Below are 8,572 nucleotides of genomic sequence, written 5' to 3' on the forward strand. Positions count from 1 at the left end.
ATTATACTGCTCCCACACCCTATCTTTTGAACATGATTCTGGAGATGGAACTAATGATGGAGAATTACTAATGATCATATTTCTATGGCAAATGATGCCAAAAAATTTAATCTTCCTATTACTCCTATCAGGATTACTAAATCTCAATCGACTGAGTCTAAAAAAGTCTCTGCGATGCTATATTCATGAGATCTTACATGAAGATCCGTGCAAATTATCATTTTTTCTTCTTATTTTTGGTATGTTGTCTCACTTGACTGAGACTTCGTTATGTCTCAATCAACTGAGACCTAACCACACCCTACTCCTATCAATTGTTTGATCCTTAATCTATGCCCTGTGTCACTTGTTCAAGGATGCGGCACCTGCTGCTTCGGGATGTATGTGGTAATGGAAATTGGCAAAACGGAGCGCGGCCTCTTCGCAAAAACAAACAAACAAACAAATACATGAAAAGGACATTAGTTAACAGCTATGACAAGCCACAATGAGGAGACACGATGGGGTTACAAGAGTTGGTATCAAGTTCAAACTAAAGAGCGACCGAGCTGGATCTAGCTTGACAAATCAACACTTTTTATTCCCGAAAAATTGAGCTAGGAAACATACGCGTGGAAACAGAAACAAACACCAGTGACGGTCGCCGGAATCAGGTGGAAGAAGAAGAGTTGTTGGAATCACGGAGGCTGCTCTGCATCTGCGGGCAGGCGGCGTCGCAGAGGCGCGAGACAGTCCCATCGTTGGTCCCATAGTAGAGCCCCTCCACTCGGATCCTCTGAATGACACCGTAAGTGCAGTCCTCCCTGGTATGAGAGAGGTCATCGTAGCACCTCTCCTACGCCATGGCGATCTCAGGGTGGGTCATCACATGCTTATAGGCGAAGTAGGGCCTCCTGCACTCATCATCGGAAGCTGCCGCTACAAGCAGCTACTGCACCAGTGCGGCTGTTGCAATGGTCGCCATGGTCGTCTGATGTCTACTACACAATTTGTTCTTGTAGACTCGTGTTGGGCCTCCAAGCGCAGAGTTTTGTAGGACATTAGAAAACTTCCCTCAAGTGGATGACCTAAGGTTTATCAATCCGTGTGAGAGGCGTAGGATGAAGATTGTCTCTCTCAAACAACTCTGCACCAAATAGCAAAAAGTGTCTTTTGTCCCCAACACACCAAATACAATGGTAAAATGTATAGGTGCACTAGTTCAGTGAATAGATGGTGATACAAGTGTAGTAATAATAGTAGATATTGATTTTTGTAATAGTAACAATAAAAAACAGCAAGGTAGCATGTAATATAAGTAAGCACAAACGGAATTGCAATGCTTGAAAACAAGGCCTAGGGTTCATACTTGGGCTAATGCAATCTCTCAAGAATGCTAATATAATTGGATTATATAACCATCCCTCAACGTGCGATGAGGAATCACTCCAAAGTTATTATCTAGCTGAGAAAATAAGACGAAATTGTTTGTAGGGTACGAAACTACCTCAAAGTTATCCTTTCCGATCGATCTATCGAGCTATTTCCATATAAGTGTCACAAACAGCCGAAGAGTTCGTACTAAAATAACACCATATGATACACATCAACCAACTCTAATGTCACCTAGATACTCCAATATCACCCCGAGTAACCGTGAGTTGATTATACGATATGCATCAAACAATTTCAGATTCATAATACTCAATCCAACACAAAGAACTTCAAAGATTGCCCCAAGGTTTCTCCCAGAGAAACAAGGATGAAAACTTGCATCAACCCCTATGCATAGATTACCCCAATGCTACCTCGGGAATCTGGGAGTTTAGTGCCAAGACATACATCAAGTGCTCTCAAATCCAACAAAGTATTCAATCCGATAATAATGAAATCTCAAAGGGAAAACTCAATTCATCACAAAAAGATAGAGAGGGAGAAACACCGTATGATCCAACTATATTAACAAAGCTCGTGATACATCAAGATCATGCCAAATCAAGAACATGAGAGAGAGAGAGAGATCAAACACATAGCTACTAGTATAAACCCTCAGCCCCGAGGGTGAACTACTCCCTCCTCATTATGGTGGCCACCGAGATGATGAAGATAGCCTCCTGTGATGATTTTCCCCTCTGGCAGGGTGCCGGAACAGGGTCTAGATTTGTTTTTCATGGCTATAGAGGCTTGCGGCATCGAAAGTTCTGACCTAGGATTATTTCTGGGGGGTTCTGTATTTATATGATTTTTTTGGAGTCGGTCTCACGTCCAGATGGGCTTGGATGGGCCCACTACCAACCACCACACGGGCAAGGCCTCTGGCGCACCCTAGTGGGTAGTGGCCACCTCGTGGCTCTTATGGCCCTCCCACGAAGTTTCTAATGCCTCTTTTCTTCCAAAAAATCGTGAAAAAGTTTCGGTGCATTTGGAGAACTTTTATTTGTACACAAAAAACAACACCACGGTAGTTCTGCTGAAACAGCGTCAGTCCGGGTTAGTTCCATTCAAATCATATAAAATTGCACCCCAACCATATAAAACTTTTGTAAACATGGCATCAATACTTCATAAATTCTAGATACATTGGAGTAGGTAAATGATTAAAAAATTATGAAGTGCGAATGCTTGCATAGTGCATAAGTTTGATCAATTATAATTTCAATCACTTTTTCTAGCATGATAGCAGCAACTCTTTCTCATAAAAGTCATCATGATAAGTAGCAATCAATTCACATTTTACGGTTCAAACAAATGCCTTCTCTTGAAACTTAACAACCTATGATCTTAGTCACCAGACAACTGCAATTCAACTTATTCTCAACAAAGTCTAAGTAAGAGCTCCACATACTCAATCATCAAATAGTCTTGTATGATTGCTAATACTCAAAGCATATTTCTAGAACAAATGGTATCCATCGAAGACAGAGAATGATAGGGTCTTAATGTTTCGCCTCCTAACTCATTTATCATAGAGATAATTGTCAACAATAATAAATCATGATCAAATATATTTGACTGGCCATATGTGCGTAGATCTTTCCACACCACATGATGCTTGCCAACTAGAGAATAATTGAGGTTGAAATGAGAAAGCATACTATTGACATGTCTCATCATACATAATGTAGTACTTCTTGAGGCGCTGGTTCGTATCCCTCTCTCGCACTAGCATGAATCTAAACTAGCCACTGGTTGTCGCTCGGAAACCGGTACACCTGAGCCTGACACTCCGGCCAATCGTCGTATACTCCTCGCATAGCACTTCTTCGCCATCGATGATCTATGCACCTGCATCGTCACATGAGCCGATGATATACAACAAATATAGTTGAGCAACAGAAAGAGACAGACTTCGCAAAAATAGAAACAACATATCATAAGCATAAATAACAAAGTTCATCGTACCCAAAATGCCCTAAATAGAGTGATCTTCGATAGTTGAGGAGGACGGTTTAATTACATCCCAAATAAAGTTTCGTCATGCATAACTCAAAGTTTTGTCATAAAGAAAGTATGAACTAAACCGACACTTTGTCATATATCGTCAATCACTCCAACATGTCGTGCCATCCATCCATGTCAGGGAGATAGTCCCCGAGCATAGTGAAAGGCTTCAAGTCGCGATGCTGAGCCAATACGCGTGTTCGGACGTATTTCTGCGACATTTGCCCTTCTTCGTAGAACATCCCTGTTTTTCAACGACCTCCTTCATGATGATTTGGGAAAGTTCATGCTGGATGTGATAGAACTGATGTAGAAGTCGACGATCTGGGATATTTCCTAGGTTCTTTTCCCATTGCAGAATATGGGCATCGCCGGATCTAGGTGACATGCGAAGGTTCTGCTGATCCCATCTATACTCCAGCATGTGATGGAGGACATATAATCCATTACTAAGAGTATCACTCGGTTGCTGGATGCAGCCGAACTCGGTCTTATGGTTGAAGGCGGACGGGTGGTTCCTTGTCTTCCTGGTCTTAATCTCTCCACCCCGTAGGCCTTAGCTCAAGATAGCACTGTTGAGAACAAACTTGATGTGGGTGCAATCCTTTTTCTTCATGTTCTTCGACGAGTCCAAGTAAAGAGCATGGGAGAATCGGGGGTAAAGGATGATGAGGACGGCGCGCCCGTCGCTGTACAAAATAAGAACACCTCAAATTAGCCTCCACGCGTGCAAATGAATGATTGAAATCAAAGGAAACATATATGCGGATGACTTACATGGGATGATAAGGCACGCGAATCGTCTCCTTCTCCTTATTTGCGACCATGAAATCAGTGATGTAGTTACTCGCGTATTCATGGTATTGTGGGTAGACTACAAGAAGCCCTCGTGCATGAAGTACGGGTCAGCGACACAGATATATGGTATCTGCTCAATCCTGATTATGTGGTTCATGTGCAAGGCAAAAAGGCGAAGAAACATAAAATCCAACTTTTTCAAGTGAAACATGTTGAAGATGTAACCGAATCGAAGGAAGAACTTTTCCACGAGGAATATGTAGACGTACGACCTTTGCTGCTCACGTTAACCACGTATAGTGGGTATCCTGGATTTTCCGAGGTGATCAGGCTTTTCTCTCTCCGTAGCACATCGTCATGAAGTCTCCTTAGATTGCCATATATGGCCTCTACCGCTTCCTTAGGTAGGATCGGATCACCGGGGATATGACATTTTTCCGCTGTTTTGAATCCGAGGTTGCTGAGGTGGCTAGGTTATAGAAGAAGCTTTGTTGCCTTTCCTCGATCCCTTCCTATGCTTCTTTCCTACTGGAAGTGAGCCTACAATACTTTCATCCTCCGGCAATTCAGGCACCAACTCATCATGCTCAAACCCTGAGTACTCATACTGCCGAGCCATCAATCCTCCATCCTCAGAGGCACCGGTATTGAGATAATATAGAGGGTCATCGTCATCCTCGTCGGTGGCATCATGCATTGCTTCTTCGACGGCGGCGACGTCATCAGGCAGTAATGGAGCCTCTTCCTCACCTGGCAGGACACGCGACGCTAGTTGGGTACGTGGGGTGTAGGTGTTAATACCTTGCTGAGGCTACTTGGTGGTGGGTGTGCTCCCGGCCGCCTCCAGGCGAAGCAGACTCTTCGGCCACAACAGGACCCAACGCTTGCAATTGCCAAGCCACGGCGGGGTCTCGTCGTCATCTCCCGCTAGTGCCACCAGAGGAGCTAAATTCTCATGGCCCAGTTCGATAGTGACCACGGAAACCTTGAAGACGTCAGGGGGGATTGGCCGGCTGTGGAACAATTTTTACTTCGGCTGCATTATCGTCGCCTTCCCCACGTCCACCTTCTGGCCACTGATGGTGTAAAGTAAGGTGCACATGGTTACGTCGGCCTGCAAAGACATGTTGGTGACGTAAGACATTGATACTTGTCCAACGTATCTATAATTTTTTATTGTTCCATGCTATTATATTAGCTGTTTTGGATGTTTAATGGCCTTTACTATGCACTTTTATATTATTTTGGGGAATAACCCATTAACCGGAGGCCCAGTCCAAATTATTGTTTTTTGCCTATTTCAGTGTTTCGCAGAAAAGGAATATCAAACGGAGTCCAAACAGAATGAAACCTTCGGAAGAGTTATTTTTGGAACAAACGCAATCTAGGAGACTTGGAGTGGACGTCAAGAAAGAAACGAGGCGGCCACGAGGTAGGAGGGCGCGCCCAGGGGGGTGATACGACTATTTTGCATCATGCTTTCATATCGATATTTATTGCATTATGGGCTGTTATTACACGCTATGTCATAATACTTATGGCTATTCTATCTTATTTTACAAGGTTTATCATGAAGAGGGAGAATGCCGGCAGCTGGGATTCTGGGCTGGAAAAGGAGCTAATATTGGAAACCTATTCTGCACAGCTCCAAAAGTCCTGAAACTCCACGAAAGTCATTTTTGGAATTGATAAGAATTATTGAGCGAAAGAAGTACCAGAGGAGGCCCACACCGTGGCCACGATGCACTACTAGGGAAAACCTTATACACAGAACTTTAGAAGTAGCGTGGGTCAAAAATGCACGCTGGTGCTAAGTAGCAGTAGCGCGCATGTGCAAACCGCGCTACAGATAAAGTTCTAGTAGTAGCGCGCCTTGTACTTAACACGTTACTACTAAAATTCCCACGGCATAACTGATAGGCTACACATAGTAGTAGCGGTCTATATCGAACCGCGCTACCGCTACTTTGTTTGTAGCAGCGCATTTCATTCTACACTCGCTACTGCTAAAGGATATAAAATTAAATGGAAAGCAAATGGAAAGGTAATTGAAAATGAAAGAAATAGAAGAAGGTGAAAGGAAAAAATTAAAATGTGAAGAAAAATAAATGAAAAAGGAAAAAAAGAGAAAGGAGTAGCAGTAGCGTGTATCCCAGAATGGGTTGTAGCTAATGTAGCAGCAGCGCGCTTTGTGGAACGCGCTACTGCTACTTCTGACTTAACCACGAGATTCGTCCTTCCCCACGGCCACTTCCCCCAAATCCAACACCTCCGCTCTCGCCGCCGCCTTCGCCCGTCGGCCGCCGCGCGCTCTCCGCACACCCTCTACGCCGCCCCGGACGCCGCCCCGCCCCCGACCTCGACGCCACGCCCTCTGCCGCGCGCCCGAGCCCCGACCCCGACGCCGCCTTCCCCTCCCTCGTCACAGGCACCCGAGGTGAGCACGCCTACTCCTCCCTCTCCCCTACCTCTGCCTAGGGTTTCTTCATATTTTAGTTGCATCAAATTTGTTAGGGTTCATGTAAGGGTGGAAACGAATCGGATTCAGTCGGGTACGTCATGGCGTCTGTGGGCGTTTCGCATGCGGATGCCATGCGGGTCCGTCCGGAAATAATAGGCAGGGCAACGTATCCCACCGGCGTCCGAATTGAAACGGGATCCGATGACTCAGAGGTAGCACCGACTGTATCGGTCGGTCCCCTTACCTGCGAATTCCGCCCACTTGCAACTCCTTTTTAGATGAAAACGTTCACGCTCATGGTCTCAGATTTCTTCTAGTACAATATAACTCAGTGTATCACTTTTTTTTCTTTCATTGTTTCAGCCATGTCCAATAGATCAAAACTAAATTATGCTATACCATAAACTAAATCATGCAATGTGGCCTATTATTTCCTTTTTGTTATATATAGATAATTTTTGTATTTTTCATGACTATTGGTTCAAGGTTTTTAGGGTAACCACCGGTCCATGGCTTTTTAGGGTAACCGCCGATTTATGTTTACCGGTCTAGCTTGGACACATTATTTATGTATTGATCTTCAAGAGTTATGAGATTCTAAGTTGAGCCATGCTACCCGTTGGCCGGTGGATCTTACAAAAAGATCCGTCGCCTCGGCAACCATCGGATCGGTTGTACAACTATCTAACATCCAACGCTGTTCTTATTATTGCAACAAGGGTAGTGTTGCAGAAATACTTTGCAACAAAGTTTATGTTGCAGAAATCTTTTGCGACATAGTTAATGTTGCAACTTTTTTTTCATCACTATTTTTGGAACATGAGTGATGTTGCGGGAAACAAAATGCAACACAGACAATGTTGCAAAAATATTTGTCATTTTTTCATCTTCATTTTTTCGTCTACCAATAAATCAATATATTCGCCTTCCCAAAACCAAAATGAGCATCCATCTTCCTACACGCCAGATGATGTTCGAAATGATCTAACATAATGAGCTATCGAAATGAGCCGAATGAAGACAGCACATACCCCGTCATTTTCGCATTTGAAGAACACCCATCTGGGGTGCTTCAGCATGCCCGAAGTCAGCCGTAGCACTGTCCGTGCGCAGTCGTCGCACTGTATGAGCGGCATCGGCGAGCCACAGAGCCTCTGCGCAAGGGCCGAGCCCGGCGGACGACCGGCCGAATCCATGCCGGCAAACCGTCGGCGGCGGCGACAAGCCGAACCCGCACTTGCATGCGGCGATGCACCTTTGATGGGGCTGCGTGAGGTGCTCCCCGACCATTCCATTGCTTGGTGCAGCCGCCGGCGGCCGGGAAAGCCAAATCCGGCCACCCGCGATGAAGGGCCGTAGATCCACTTGTTCCCGGCTCGCCGCCGCCGCCGATACTACTAGTATAAAATATGCCACCACGCCTGGTCCGGTCATGCGTCCGGAAAACAATTTACTCGCACGAGTCGAGATTAATTAGCTCTTGCTCCCGCGCGCCCTTTTCCGCTCCCCGCACCCTCCGCCACCATTGCCCCTCCCCCCTCCGCAAGCTCCGGTTCCTCCTCCCCGGCCGTTCCTCGCTGCCATGGATGCCCCCGTGCTGCCCCCCGTCACCGTCGAGGTCGCGCATGCTCCTTCCCCTCGGGCGGATCTCGTCGCTGGCCATGTTGCCCCCGCCGCCGTCGCCTAAGAACACGCCGCGCCGGCCCGCAAGCGGCAAGGCAACGTGGTCGTTCAGGGCGGGAATCCAGCTGCCCCCGCCGCGACGGCTCGCGCTCCGGGCGCCAACGCCGCAGTGCGATCCCGGCCGGCGGCGGAGAATGCCGGCAAGACTGCGGGCGTAATGCGGAGGAAGGTTCCGACTAAAAGGAAGCCACCTTCTTCACCTCTCACTCC

Source organism: Triticum dicoccoides, chromosome 7B (assembly GCF_002162155.2).
Source record: "Triticum dicoccoides isolate Atlit2015 ecotype Zavitan chromosome 7B, WEW_v2.0, whole genome shotgun sequence".
Lineage (NCBI taxonomy): Eukaryota > Viridiplantae > Streptophyta > Magnoliopsida > Poales > Poaceae > Triticum > Triticum dicoccoides.